The sequence below is a fragment of the Schistocerca cancellata genome, chromosome 10 (assembly GCF_023864275.1).
Source record: "Schistocerca cancellata isolate TAMUIC-IGC-003103 chromosome 10, iqSchCanc2.1, whole genome shotgun sequence".
In the NCBI taxonomy this organism is placed as follows: domain Eukaryota; kingdom Metazoa; phylum Arthropoda; class Insecta; order Orthoptera; family Acrididae; genus Schistocerca; species Schistocerca cancellata.
The window spans coordinates 188,381,245-188,395,992 of NC_064635.1; positions in this window are offsets into that span (position 1 = coordinate 188,381,245).

The window sequence follows — 14,748 nt, forward strand, 5'->3', positions numbered from 1 at the left end:
GACAGTGTCTTGAAAGGAGGATATAAGATGAACATCAACAAAAGCAAAACGAGGGTAATGGAATGTAGTCGAATTAAGTCTGGTGATTCTGAGGGAATTAGATTAGAAAATGAGACACTTAAAGTAGTAAAGGAGTTTTGCTATTTGGGGAGCAAAATAACTGATGATGGTTGAAGTAGAGAGGATATAAAATGTAGAGTGGCAATGGCAAGGAAAGCGTTTCTGAAGATGAGAAATTTGTTAACATCGAGTATAGATTTAAGTGTCAGGAAGTCATTTCTGAAAGTATTTGTATGGAGTGTAGCCATGTATGGAAGTGAAACATGGACAATAAATAGTTTGGACAAGAAGAGGATAGAAGCTTTCGAAATGTGGTGCTACAGAAGAATGCTGAAGATTAGATGGGTAGATCACATAACTAATGAGGAGGTATTGAATAGGATTGGGGAGAAGAGAAGTTTGTGGCACAACTTGACCAGAAGAAGGGATCGGTTGGTAGGACATGTTCTGAGGCATCAAGGGAGGGCAGCGTGGAGGGTAAAAATCGTAGAGGGAGACCAAGAGATGAATACACTAAGCAGATTCAGAAGGATGTAGGTTGCAGTAGGTAGTGGGAGATGAAGAAGCCTTCACTGGATAGAGTGGCATGGAGAGCTGCGTCAAACCAGTCTCAGGACTGAAGACCACAACAACAAAAACTGTGGTCAGCAGACACTTGGCTATATATGAAAAAAATTAACTCTATAAGCCAGTGCAATCAGAACCTACGGCCCTTTACGTCACAGATTTCGATACTCTCAAAATCATTCACCAACGCCCGTGGCGTGCTTCCCGTTGACCTAGAATCATGAAATTTGGCAAGAAGCAAGGTTTCGCAATGCAAGTGAAGGAAGAAGTTCTAGAATCGTTAATTTGTAATTATATCACACACATAAAAATATTTTTGTCTCGGTATTCGACTGTCAGGATGTCCGTCTACGAAGACACCTTTTCTCAGAAACGGGTAGACGTATAAACTTGACATTTGTGCCACATACTGAAGTCTACGGTCCCTTGGCGGCGTAAAAAACCTAAGCTCCTGTTGAGTGCAATCAGCAGATACGGCCATTCATGTCACATATTTTGATATCTTGCCAGTATCAAAATCGATACATGCAAAAATCGTGGAAATTCTTGATTCCCGGGATGGGAAAAATTATAACTCTAAAAAGATTCTCTGATAACGGAGATATACAAACAAATAAATTAAGTAGAGTAAATCGTGTATTATCAATCACGGGGTAGGTTCCTCTGAATGGAGTGAGATACCGCCAAATTCTTTGGGTTTAAAGACCTTAACTAATAGTACCCTGGTAAATATAATTAACATTTAAAATAATAGGGTATCTAATCCTGGTTTATTATTTAAATTTCACGGATTCACAAAAAGAGCTACAAATAAATTTTAACATTTCACCTTACAAATTTATTTTTTAACCCTAATAATATAAACAACTGTTTTAACCAATAATATTCACTTGCATCAAGTATCTTCATACATAATTAAGTTTGTAAGGAGCCTTCGGTGCGCGAGTAATTTGTACCTACCCAGGTATACGATGGTTGCCCAGTAAGTAACGTACCGTATTTTGTTTCTCAGACGACAACAATGCTACGAATGTGAACCGTGACGTATGTATTATTTGGCATCTCCTGAATGAGCGCCCCCAGTTTCCGTCACTTCCGACAGATACCGTAGCTGCAGGACAGTTTCGAAATGGTGTCTGTAGGTGATGTATGTTACAAGCACTGTACAGAAAGAAACAGTGGAGGGATATTCACAAACGCTTGCGCAAAGTCTATGGAGCATCTGCTGTCGACAGAAGTAGAATTACTCGCTGGAAACGGAGGGTGAGGTCATCAGAAGGCGGTTCGGCGGAGATCCACGATTTGCAGCGGTCAGAGAGACCATCCACGGCTGTCACACCTGACAAACCTTATCTAGCCCCGTCGGACTTCCACATGTTTGGGCCATTAAAGGATCCCATTCGTGGAAGAAATTTTGAGAACGATGAGGAGGTGATTCACGCAGTGAAACACTGGCTCCGCCACCAGAAGGATTGGCATACACGCCCATGTTTCGCGCTGGAGGAAGGCCATAGAGCCGGCCGCGGTGGTCTGGCGGTTCTAGGCGCTCAGTCCGGAACCGCGCGACCGCTACGGTCGCAGGTTCGAATCCTGCCTCGGGCATGGATGTGTGTGATGTCCTTAGGTTAGTGAGGTTTAAGTAGTTCTAAGTTCTAGGGGAGTGATGACCTCAGATATTAACTCCCATAGTGCTCAGAGCCATTTGAAGGCGATAGAACGGGATGGAGATTACGTGGAAAAATAAGGAGTGCAGATAAAACTGTGGTGTCACCGCCAGACACCACACTTGCTAGGTGGTGGCCTTTAAATCGGCCGCGGTCCGTTAATATACGTCGGACCCGCGTGTCGCCCCTATCAGTGATTGCAGACCGAGCGCCGCCACACGGCAGGTCTAGAGACACTTCCTAGCACTCGCCCCAGTTGAACAGCAGACTTTGCTAGCGATGGTTCACTGACAAAATACGCTCTCATTTGCCGAGACGATAGTTAGCATAGACTTCAGCTACGTCATTTGCTACGACCTAGCAAGGCGCCATTACCAGTTACTATTGATACTGGATCATGTACAGTCAAGAGCGACGCTCATCGTTAATGGATTAAAGTTAAGTATTCCACCAGCAACGTCCGTTTTTCTATATTCTAATTTCCTTGTCCTGTTCCAGACCTCACGCCAGCCTGCGTGAGCTAAAACGCGTGCCTTTCGGCTTCCTCTCATAGTGGGTTGGCTCTCTTGCCAATCCACAACAAAAACACCATTCTTTCTTGTGTGTAATTCTCATTATGTTCAATAAAGAATTGTTAAACAACTGTGACTTTGCACTTCATGCATATATCTTGCCTAAGCCTTTGTTAATTCGTCTTTATCGTCTGGTGACAAACGCCGTTAGACATAAATCAGGGAATGAAAAATGTGCGTGGGGCAGCATGTCAGTCGAAAACCACCGACAAGGTGTGCTGCTCCTTCATGATAATGCACGTCCCCCATTTCGCAAATGTCATAATGCAGGTGTTAACACCAACAGGCGTGGGAGACTCTCTAACACCCGTCCTGCCCTCCTAATCTGTTCACATCCATTAAAATGCCTTTGATCCTTTGAAAAGGCCTTCAAAGGTCGACGATTCCTGTGGGACGAGGAAGTTCAGCAGGCAGTTATGGAGGTCGGGATGTTTTACCAAATGGATATCTTCAGCCTGGTACGTCTGTAGGACGATTACCTCAATGCTCGCGGCGATTTCACCTGACTGGCATGCGGATTCTGGACTGTGCAGCTTTCGAACGGAAACTATTTGAGCGCCGCCGATAATTATTTTATTTCTGACAATTTCAACCATGTTGCACCATTATACAGTGCTGAACGCTTTTTGTGGGTCGACATATCCAATGAAAGTATCTTGATTTTCCTTAAGTCTTCCTTCTGTTAGCAAGCACAAGGTCAGAACTACCGTCTTATCTCACAACAATCCGTTCAGGATGCCCTCCTGTTGAAATGTTAGGCAGAATTTTGAATCAGCCTTTATGCAGAAGAGGGTGACGTTTTCCCAAATGCGAAATACACTAGTGGCCATTAAAATTGCTACACCACGAAGATGACGTGCTACAGACGCGAAATTCAACCGACAGGAACAAGATGCTGTGATATGCAAATGATTAGCTTTTCAGAGCATTCACACATGATTGGCGCTAGTGGCGACACTTACAACGTGCTGGAGTGACGAAAGTTTCCAACCGATTTCTCATACAAAAACAGCAGTTGAGCGGCGTTGCCTGGTGAAACGTTATTGTGATGCCACGTGTAAGGAGGAGAAATGCGTACCATCACGTTTCCGACTTTGATAAAGGTCGCGACATTGCTGCTCGCGTTGGTCGAGATCCAATGACTATTAGCAGAATATGGAATCGGTGGGTTCAGGAGGGTAATACGGAACGCCGTGCTCGATCCCAACGGCCTCGTATCACTAGCAGTCGAGGTGACAGGTATCTTATCCGCATGGCTGTAGCGGATCGTGCAGCCACGTCTCGATCCCTGAGTCAACAGATGGGGACGTTTGCAAGACAACCACCATCTGCACGATCAGTTCGACGACGTTTGCAGCAGTATGGACTATCAGCTCGGAGACCATGGCTGCGGTTACCCTTGACGCTGCATCACAGGCTGGGGCGCCTGCGATGGTGTACTCAACGACGAACCTGGGTGCACGAATGGCAGAACGTCATTTTTTCGGATGAATCCTTGTTCTTTTTAGAGCATCATGATCGTCTCATCCGCGTTTGGCGACATCGCGGTGAACGCACATTGGAAGCGTATATTCGTCATCGCCATACTGGCGTTATCACCCGGCGTGATGGTATGGGGTCCCATTGGTTACACGTCTCGGTCACCTCTTATTCGCACTGACGGCACTTTGAACAGTGGACGTTACATTTCAGATGTGTTACGACCCGTGACTCTACCCTTCATTCGATCCGTGTGAAACCCTACATTTCAGCAGGATAATGCACGACCGCATGTTGCAGGTCCTGTACGGCCCTTTCTGGATACAGAAAATGTTCGACTGCTGCCCTGGCCAGCACATTCTCCAGATCTCTCACCAATTGAAAACGTCTGGCCAATGGTGGCCGAGCGTCACAATACGCCAGTCACTACTCTTGATGAACTGTAGTACCTTTTTGCAGCTGCATGGGCAGCTGTACCTGTACACGCTATCCAAGCTCTGTTTGGCTCAATGCCCAGGCGTATCAAGGCCGTTATTACGGCCAGAGGTGGTTGTTCTGGGTACTGATTTCTCAGGATCTATGCACCCAAATTGCGTGAACATGTAATCACGTGTCAGTTCTAGTATAATATATTTGTCCAATGAATACCCGTTTATTATCTGCATTTCTTCTTGGAGTAGCAATTTTAATGGCCAGTAGTGTATATCTGTAACGTTTCTGTAGAGGTATGCAACAGCCACTGCTTCCAACAGCCCTTCTTCCCAGTCCACTTAGCTGCCCCCTCGCCAGTTCCCACACTCACCTCTTGCGGAATAACTCGGGCTGTCTCCCAACGTACCGGACTTGGCGTACTCCGTAGCCCTGCCTCTCCCCGCACCTCTTGATTAAAACACGCGATGGCGGGCGGGCGCCCACTCCACGGCGCGAGCCCTCCGCCCGCTGACACCGGCCGCCACAGATTAAACGCCGCCGCCGCCACATGTCACGGCCGCTGCGCCGCGCCTCGCTGTCACATCTGCCCGATAACCTCCTCCAGTGACGCACCAGCCCGGAAGTGCTCCTGCGGGAACACACGGCCGTGGTCGGCCTGCCGTTTGCAGTCGCAGAATTCCATCGACCTGCCTTCCGTCGTTATTTGTGCCTACCGGGGCTAGTGCGGAACTCCCACGGTCTCCATTTTAGCGCCACTTACTGACAGACAAATTTATGCCGTGGAGAGTAAAAAATTTGGAACGCCCAATGTTCAGAAATCAACCGACCTAAAACAGGTTTTGTAGATCAGCTTTTCTTGAAACAAAGTAAACAATACTGAAAACATACGCTTCCTCACTCAATCTTAACCTCGCGTAATAATTATTATGTTTTCATATACAAACATCAAAAAAAGTTCCCAGAACTCCTGTAGATAGACGTTGACAGTGGATATTGTATCACAGACACAGTCCCTTTGACTGTTCAGAGATGTCACTAAACCCGCCCAAAGATGTAGACAACCGTGCATGAGAAGCACCTATTACACGGAGGGGACCTGACAGCCGATCAGTTCCGCTCATTCCACCAGGAAGGAGGTACACGGCTCGTGTTGTCTGCCTAGACGGTCAATACCGCGGTTCGCTCGCGTCCGCATTGTTACTTTGTGCCAGGAATGGCTATCAACAAGGGAAGTGTCCAGGCGTCTCGGAGTGAAACGAATCGATGTGTAACCTCCTCACAAAATATTGAATAAATAATAATAATAATATGATTCTAATTTTAGTGTAACCTCAGAACAAAATTCGTTCCCATTTATAACTTCCCTACAGAAATTCATTCACATTTAACCTCCACACAAAATTTGTTTCCCATCTAATGTACCCACAAAATTCTTGTCTCATTTAATGTAAGGTCGCAACAGAAAAATTCCCAAACCTCGTAATAAAAAATAAATTCAGTAACCTGGTAAATTTTGGACGACAGCAGTGCTGCGTCATGGCCCTGTAAAATCATTCTGAATCAAAAAAGGAAAAATTCTTACCTCAATAGAATTGCCGAATATATCTGCTCTTACAATAAATTTTTCCGGCACAGCTCTGTGCAATGCTGGCCGATAGATTTGTCATTTATGAAAGGAAGCAACTGATTTTTTCTTTTGCAACAATCGGAATGATCATGGATTGGATAAATTAGTAAATTGTTTAAATTGAAATGAATGCTTATAAAAAATTACTTTATATGACAAAGATTATTATTAGGACATTTTTAAAACATTTACATGGGAGTTCAGATAACATTACTAGATATGAGCGAGGCTGCTTTTTACCTTATACAATAATACTCAGGCTCGGGCATCGCTGCACCGCGACCGGCCCAGCCAACACGATACACTATTCCAGACCAGAGCAGACTAGCGCAGACTAGCAACAACTTACTGCTACAGCTACGCACTACCTACTCAGTCAACACTGCTCTCTGGACATCGGTTCTCTTATACCTTGCATATCGCAGGCAGCGCATGAGCAATACATCGAAATTACATCTGCTCGGACCTCTTACAGGTGTTGTTAGGACATGGAGGATATACAGAGAGACAAGTAATGTCGATGAAATGCCTTGCTCAGGCCGCCCAAGGGCTACTACTGCAGTGAATAACCACTACTTACGGATTATGGCTCGGAGGAACCCTGACAACAGCGCCACCATGCTGAACAATGCTTTTCGTGCAGGACGCCATGTCACGACTCAAAATGTGCGCAACAGCCTGCATGATTGACAACTTCACTTCCGACAACCATGGTGAGGTCCATCTTTGCAACCACGACGCCATGCAGCGCGGTACAGATGGGACCAACAACATGCCGAATGGACCGCTCAGCATTATTATCAAGTTCTCTTCACCGGTGACTGTCGCATATACCTTCAACCAGAAAATCGTCGGACGTGTTTGAAGGCACCCCGGTAGGCTGAACGCCTTTGGCACACTGCCAAGCGAGTGCCGCAAGGTGGAGGTTCCCTGCTGTTTTGGGGTGGAATCATTTGGGAGCAAGAGGACGTGCTACTGGGTATTACGAGGTGCATTCAAGTTCTAAGGCCTCCGATTTTTTTTCTAATTAACTACTCACCCGAAATCGAGGAAACTGGCGTTACTTCTCGACGTAATCGCCCTGCAGACGTACACATTTTTCACAACGCTGACGCCATGATTCCATGGCAGTGGCGAAGGCTTCTTTTGGAGTCTGTTTCGACCACTGGAAAATCGCTGAGCCAATTGCAGCACGGCTGCTGAATGTGCGGCCACGGAGAGTGTCTTTCATTGTTGGAAAAAGCCAAAAGTCACTAGGAGCCAGGTCAGGTGAGTAGGGAGCATGAGGAATCACTTCAAAGTTGTTATCACGGAGAAACTCTTGCGTAACGTTAGCTCGATGTGCGGGTGCGTTGTCTTGGTGAAACAGCACACGCGCAGCCCTTCCCGGACGTTTTTGTTGCAGTGCAGGAAGGAATTTGTTCTTCAAAACATTTTCGTAGGATGCACCTGTTACTGTAGCGCCCTTTGGAACGCAATGGGTAATGATTACGCCCTCGTTGTCCCAGAACAAGAACACCATCATTTTTTCAGGACTGGCGGTGAATCTGTGTGCTTCCATTGAGCTGACTGGCGCTTTGTTTCTGGATTGAAAAATGGCATCCACGTCTCATCCACTGTCACAACCGACGAAAAGAAAGTCCCATTCATGTTGTCGTTGCGCGTCAACATTGCTTGGCAACATGCCACACGGGCAGCCGTGTGGTCGTCCGTCAGCATTCGTGGCACCCACCTGGATGACACTTTTCGCATTTTCAGGTCGTCATGCAGGATTGTGTGCACAGAACCCACAGAAATGCCAACTCTGGAGGCGATCTGTTCAACAGTCATTCGGCGATCCCCCAACACAATTCTCTCCACTTTCTCGATCGTGTCGTCAGACCGGCTTGTGCGAGCCCGAGGTTGTTTCGGTTTGTTGTCACACGATGTTCTGCCTTCATTAAACTGTCGCACCCACGAATGCAATTTCGACACATCCATAACTCCATCACCACATGTCTCCTTCTACTGTCGATGAATTTCAATTGGTTTCACACGACGCAAATTTAGAAAACGAATGATTGCACGCTGTTCAAGTAAGGAAAACGTCGCCATTTTAAGTATTTAAAACATTTCTCATTCTCGCCGCTGGCTGTAAAATTTCATCTGCCGTACGGTGCTGCCATCTCTGGGACGTATTGACAATGAACGAGGCCTCATTTTAAAACAATGCGCATGTTTCTATCTCGTTCCAGTCCGGAGAAAAAAAATCGGAGGCCTTAGAACTTGAATACACCTCGTAGAGCGGTCGGGGAAGACGCTGTAACGGCTGTATGATACGTGCATGGCATCCTCTGACCGATAGTGCAACCATATCGGCAGCATATTGGCGAGGCATTCGTTTTCATGGACGACAATTCGCGCCCCTATCGGGCACATCTTGTGAATGACTTCGTTCAGGATAACGACATCGCTAGACTAGAGTGGCCAGCATGTTCTCCAGACATGAACCCTATCGAACATGCCTGGGATAGATTGAAAAGGGCTATTTATGGACGACGTGACCCACCAACCACCCTGCGGGATCTACGCCGAATCGCTGTTGAGGAGTGGGACAATCCGGACCAACAGTGCTTTGAGAAACTTTTGGATAGAATGCCACGCCGAATACAGGCATGCATCAGTGCAAGAGGACGTGCTACTGGATATTAGAGGTACCGGTGTGTACAGCAATCTGGACCACTACCTCTGAAGGTTTCCATGTAGGGTCGTACAACACGCAATATGTGGTTTTCATGAGCAATAAAAAGGGCAGAAATGATGTTTATGTTGAGGTCTATTCAAATTTTTTGTACAGGATCCGGAACTCTCGGAACCAAGGTGATTCGAAATTGTTGTTGTTGTTGTTGTGTGTGTGTGTGTGTGTGTGTGTGTGTGTGTGTGTGTGTGTGCGCGCGCCTGTGTGTGTGTGTGTGTGTGTGTGTGTGTGTGTGTGTGTGTTGCACATCTCTGCCTAAACCAGTGGAACAATATCAACCAAACTGACACATACACTAATTTTCATCTGGAAAGAAGTTCTGTGGGAGTAATTACCATCTAACTCCCATAGGGATGACATTGGGAATCCAAATATGGGCTGGTAACACCTGCTGACTAAGCTACCCTGCATGTGTTGTGTGGGTACCAGTAGAATTCATTGCAGGAGCTAAACACGCATATGTTCAGGACTAAGGAGAGAGAGGGAGATGTGGAGGAAATGAAGTGTGAGAGGGTAGGATGAGATCAATAGAGGAAGGGAACGGGAAGAGGTGGACAGAGATGGGAGTAAGAAGTGGAAAGAGTGAAAGGCGGAAGAGGAGATGGACAGAGAGAGGATGGAGGAGATGGGTGCAATATATCTGCTGTACACATTTGTGGGAGAAGCTGCACGCGAAATGCTAGTTCTATGAGACTTAGGTTACAAACGTTATGGGATAGCGATATCCACATGTACATACGGCTACAGTATCGCAAACATAAGTTATAAATGGACAGTGCATGGACAGAATTGTTATTTGTACTCAGCTGATTCATGTGAAAAGGTTTCTGTATGATGGGAATTAACAGGTTTTGAATGCGGAATGGTAGCTAGACACACGGGATGTTACATTTCGGAAATCATTAGGGAATTCCAAGATACACAGAGTATGCCAAGAATGCCAGATTTCAAGCATTACCTCTCACTACAGGCATCGCTGTGGCCGACGGTCTTCGCCTAATGACAAAGAGCACGGCGATTACCTAGAGATGTCAGTGCTAACAGGCAAGCACCACTGGGTGGAATAACCACATAAATCAAATTGGAACATACGTATCCGCTACAATAGTGCTGCGAAATGTGGCATTAACGGGCTACGGAAGCAGACGAATGACGCGAGTGCAGTGCCTTTGCTAACAGCACAACGGCTGCAGCGCCTCTTCTTGGCTCGTGACCCTATCGGTTCTACCCTAGACGACTGGAAAACCTCGACCTGATCAGATGAGTCCCCATATTAGGTGGAAAGAGCTGATGGTAGTGTCGGAGTGTGGCGTAGACCCCACAAAGCCACGGACCCAAGTTGTCAACAAACCACCATACGTTCAAGAAGTCTCTCCGCATTTCCGTATGATTGCTAGCCGCGCGTGCCGTATGCCGCAGTGATTATACCGAAATGAAACTCAGTGAAATACGAGTTATTAATTTATTGAATATTCATTTTTACTTACAAATTTGTCACATTAAATGTTGAAAGTATCACCCCTGTTGTTGAATACACAATTCCTATTCGTCTAATCATGTTTCCAAACACAAGCTATAACATTTCTTCTGTAACAGAAGCAGTGAAAGTCGATATTGCAGTTTTCAATTAATCGATGGATTTTGGACGGTTTTTATAGACAGTTGCTTTTGCTGCACACCAGAAGAAAAAGTCAGGTGGTGTTAGGTCAGGCGATCGTGGAGGCCAAAGTCCCTGTGAAATTATTGTGTCACAAAAAACATCAGCAAGCAGTGACATTGAAACGCGAGCTATGTGCGCGGTTGCAACATCTTGTCGAAAATAACCGTTCAGTATTTCACTTAACACAAGCTCTCCCATGAATGGGTATAGAATATCACTGCAGTATCATTGTGCGCTTGTTGTTTCGTTGAAAAATATGGGACCCACAATCCGACGTCTAGAAATTGCAATCCAAACTCATATTTTCAGAGAATGAAGTGGTTCCTCATGAATACGCAATGGATTTACAGTACTCCACATACGAGAAGTTTACTAGTTCATGTACCCGGGTAAATGAAACCACAGCTCATCAGTGAAAACCGTTTCATTAAGAATATCGCTTCCATTTTGTTGAACGAAATTTTTGAACCAATGACAATAATACAGTATGTTGGCATGATCAGAATTTTTCAGTTCTTGCACGACTGCCACTTTGTATGGGAAAAGTTCTAATATATTCCATACAGCTGTGTGGGCCGTTCCGACACTAACATCGATTTCCTGGGCAAGTTTTCTTACTGACTTGTTCGTACTCATGGACATTTTATCGGAAATTTCGAGTAGTTTATCCTCAGACAAAACGATAGGACAACCACTTCTCGGTGCATCTGTCACTGAACCCGTACTTCGAAATTTGTTAATCAGATCTCGCACAGTGTCGCGATGTGGGAGTGTTGTCTCCGGGAAAACTGAATTAAATGTTTGACGAACTGAAACTGTGTATTTACCGCCAGCTTTGAACACTTGTTCGACTAAAAACACACGATCTTCAATGGTTAGCATTTTAACAGTGACAAAAACGAAACAAACGAGCAAAGGAACTAAACTTAAACGTTCACGTCAACACGTAACGACACACAGCAAAGATACTACTGACACTGGCTGAGATAAACGACAGTGGAGTGCAGGGAGAGTGTACTTGAAGGGAAGTAACACAGGCAGGCGAACAATCATACGGCACGCGCGGCTAACAATCATTTGGCACTGCGGAGAGACTTTTTGAACACCCCGTAGAAGCTGGTTATGGCTCCACAATGGTGTGGACTTCGTTTACATGGAATGGACTGGTCATGTGGCTCATTGACTAGAAATGATGATTTTCAGCCATTCATGGACTTGACGTTCTCAAAGAACGATGGGAATTGTATTGTAACTTATTCAAAGTACATTCTTATAATACTGCCTTTCACGTTTCACTTTCGGGTGCAAAGACGAATGAGTTCTGTAGTTATCCAACACACCAGCATGCTATACACAGTTATCTGTGCGAAAAACACGATTCCTTTAAATTCATTCCGCAATACTGGAGTGTTTGGTCTTGTGCTTTATTGGCAGTCGCACTGTACACCAATCGTAAAGCAGATTCGGCACTCTTATAGTTGAACGATAAGTTGATTGAAATAAATGGAATTCATGATATGACGACAGATTTGCCTTTCACATTTATTATTAACATTTACGCGTCCGTGATGTTCTTTTGAAGCTTTTTTGAGCGTGCATGTCAGGAACATAGACCGAATTTAGGACTTCCGTTGGGAGTGTTAGACGCTCTTCGTCGTTGATCATTGCACCAATGGATTTAACTACATTACCTTTCCCTCGTTTCATATTCTGTTTTCACTGATTTGTTTATTAAGCTAGGTATTGTTTGCTACTAAAATAGTTGGCTGACACAACCATTCATGATTTACGCATTCCTCTGTACGAGTATAAACGGACACACTTTTCCTCCATCCTTATTACCTTGCGCAACTGATCGGTTAAGGCGACATGAGCAGTTTATAAGTTGTATTTTAAAACATTATAGAATGTTCTATAACGTTCAAAAACATTCGTTAACATTCAATAATATTCGTACAAGCTCGAGACCATTGTAGAACAAATTTGATGTTATCTTAATTGGCAAACACATTGATGCGGAAGAGACGGAAGATATTTTGGTGACCACCAAAATTTGATAGCGACCTCTTAAAACACTCATGTCTCCACAAATAGAACAGCCACCACTATAAAGCCAGTATTAAGCATAGCGGTGAGGGGGTGAGGGCGAGGAGGGGGGGGGGAAGGCGGGGGTGGACTGAGGCCAGACCCAGATGCTAAATCCCGCGAATAGCACTTACAAAAAAACTAATACTTGACTCGCAGTGAAGAGAAATGAAATGATCGTATGGCATTGTTGGCCGGGATGTCCCATTCGGGTTCGGCTGCAAGTCTTATTTTATTCGGTGCCACATTGGGCGACTTGCGGCCGATGATGAGGATGAAATGATGATGATGATACAACACACAGTCCACGAGTCGAGAAAATCTCCAACACGGCCGGTAACTAAACCCGGACCCAGTGCATGGGAGGCAAGCAAGTTACCATCCAGTGAAGCAGGCGGACAGTAAAGAGAGAGAGACACTACAACAGACGCACTAGTTTATCAACACAGTCCACGGCAATCGCTCTGGCAGCCATTTCTGTTTCATTCTCACGAAGTAATACTGGCCTAAAAAATGTTCAAATGTGTGTGAAATCTTATGGGACTTAACTGCTAAGGTCATCAGTCCCTAAGCTTACACACTACTTAACCTAAATTATCCTAAGGACAAACACACACACCCATGCCCGAGGGAGGACTCGAACCTCCGCCGGGACCAGCCGCACTCTCCAGGACTGCAGCGCCCTAGACCGCTCGACTAATCCCGCGCGGAGATACTGGCGTAAACACATTCGTAATAAAATATGGGGGAGGAGTTTTCTTTGATGTCGACACAAGAACAGTGATATATCATTAGAAGTAATGACTGTATTCTGTGCTGCCTTAGCATTCTACGATTTGTTTCCACACCTTTTTATTCAATCAGAAATTTCATGTAAGAGGTTTGTTCAAAAAATTCCGGGACACTCGTAATTTCGCGCCAATGGTGTGTTGGAGCGAAATGCGGTTGGCATCTCTGCACACGCTCGTGTTTAATGTGTTGCTACCGGAAGTCCCATTGTTGTATTTCTGTTAGTAATTGTGCAGAGCTCTATTGAGTAGAGCGTTGTGTCGCACTGTTTGTGAATTTCGAGATGGCAGAGTTAGAGGTGTTACGAATGGTCCAGACTGTTTAAAAGCGGCCGGACGGAAGTTAAAGACGCCCTTCGACGTCTACTGATGACGCTCTTGCCAGGAATGTCAACGAAATTGTGCGTACCAATCGAAGACGGAACGTCCGAGCGATTGCAGAAGAATGTAACATTTCAGTTGGATCACGTCATGGAAACCTGACACAGCATGTTGGGATGCATCGTGTTGCCGCCAAGTTCGTCCCACGGCTCATACAGGGTGTTTCAAAAATGACCGGTATATTTGAAACGGCAATAAAAACTAAACGAGCAGCGATAGAAATACACCGTTTGTTGCAATATGCTTGGGACAACAGTACATTTTCAGGCGGACAAACTTTCGAAATTACAGTAGTTACAATTTTCAACAACAGATGGCGCTGCAAGTGATGTGAAAGATATAGAAGACAACGCAGTCTGTGGGTGCGCCATTCTGTACGTCGTCTTTCTGCTGTAAGCGTGTGCTGTTCACAACGTGCAAGTGTGCTGTGGACAACATGGTTTATTCCTTAGAACAGAGGATTTTTCTGGTGTTGGAATTCCACCGCCTAGAACACAGTGTTGTTGCAACAAGACGAAGTTTTCAACGGAGGTTTAATGTAACCAAAGGACCGAAAAGCGATACAATAAAGGATCTGTTTGAAAAATTTCAACGGACTGGGAACGTGACGGATGAACGCGCTGGAAAGGTAGGGCGACCGCATACGGCAACCACAGAGGGCAACGCGCAGCTAGTGCAGCAGGTGATCCGACAGCG